Genomic DNA, 1,573 nt, shown 5'->3' with positions numbered 1-1,573 from the left:
CCATAGGTAAAAGAGAACTAGCAATTGAAACCAGAATAATAACCTACAGTGGTTGCATTGGAGGACAAAACTAAGCACAAGCAACCTTAGCTTGAATATCGATTTCGACCTATTGAAACATTAGCTTGGAGCTACCTTGTACCGATTTAATCAAGGAGGCAAAACCATTGTGACAATAGTAGATCGAGAGGCCTCCTTGGCAAGCGTAGATCAGCCTCAAATGGCAAGCACAACAGCTCTGGTTCCGTGTTGCTCTTCGCCCAGCTGTTCTTCCATTGGCTTCATCATGTATACGGCTAACAACAATCAAATCGCATCACTAGAATCGCCTTGCTGGTAGTATCCACTGTTGTTAAGTACTTTTATCACTTGGGGTAAGGAACCTGGAGGGGTAGCAAGAGCAGAAGCATAGCTGAGAGTTGAGAGTCAATCGTGTCATGTATGAGGAGGATTACTAGCACACATGATTACCGGCATATCAGACACTAAGAGGAGTCTGAGGAGGCATAGCTTTTGCCATGAACATGAAGCACAGAGTCCAAATATTTCACCTCTTGTATTGAAAGCTGACTGTATAGCCTGTTTTGTATGAAACTGGCAGTTCATTTTAGTAGGACTACTATAGCAAGAGAGCACTTGAGCTTTAGATAGGTATTTACCTTCTTACCACCACAGTCAATTTGTTTTTGGTGAAAAGAAACCCGGCTGCTCTCCTCATCACGAATCTCTATTCCTGATGGTTGCTCAGCAATAAATCATCCACCACAACCCACCCACCCCCACACACACACACACACACACACACACACAAAACAAACAAACTGAATCGAAGCTCTGATACATGATGATGATGATAAGAACAGATACTACACTTGATCTTAGCCAATAGGCCGAGAAAGGTATGAGACACCACGGGTCACCCCTATGGATTTTATACCAGCCCTCGCACTCCAGCCTGCCCTATGGGATAAAAAGGCGGATCCCTCGACTTGCAAAGAAGAATTTTCACCTGCTATTCCTCTGTAAGGCCACAGACATAAAGTCATCGAGCAACCACCTCCGAGTGACTAGAGAAATTAGAATGATCAGGCACTTTTCATAACCATCCACTAGAGACTTGAAGGATAGGGATGCGCTCATTATCATGGCTTTTGCATCGCTATAGTAAGGGTGCCAATACCTAACTATTAATTGCGTACTATATGTGGACACCCATGAATCTCCGATAAAGCCACCAACGTTAGTGTGCTTCCCACCACCGCTACGTCTAGATAAATGAAGAATGGAGAGGCGTTTGCCCCCGACTGTCAAAGAGCATGATGTGTTATCGGCATACCGAGAGAGCTATACCTCCTCAAGTCTTGTAGAAGGTATTGGTGCTACAATCGGCCCACCATATAGCGTGCTAATGAGATGACATTACCATTGATGATGACTAGGATGCTGTATAGCACTCCTCAAGACAATCCTCCCATTGTTATAAACGAGCCCAAGGAAGGGCACGAGTTCACAAACACACCTTCTCATTGCATGTAGATATAGCTATGCCCTAAACTTATAACCGTACACGAAG

At 44.2% G+C, this 1,573-nt stretch overlaps 1 pseudogene; it reads right to left on the bottom strand.

Annotated features, from left to right (window-relative positions):
* Positions 1-809: 809 nt before the first annotated feature.
* LOC147612009 (U2 spliceosomal RNA) lies at positions 810-903 on the bottom strand (annotated as a pseudogene).
* Positions 904-1,573: the final 670 nt, after the last annotated feature.

The sequence above is a fragment of the Cibotium barometz genome, chromosome 46, assembly GCF_041138505.1.
Source record: "Cibotium barometz isolate CiBa-2024 chromosome 46, ASM4113850v1, whole genome shotgun sequence".
Classification (NCBI taxonomy): domain Eukaryota; kingdom Viridiplantae; phylum Streptophyta; class Polypodiopsida; order Cyatheales; family Cibotiaceae; genus Cibotium; species Cibotium barometz.
Note: the sequence above shows the minus strand (reverse complement) of the source record. Positions and strands in the feature narration are given on the sequence as shown.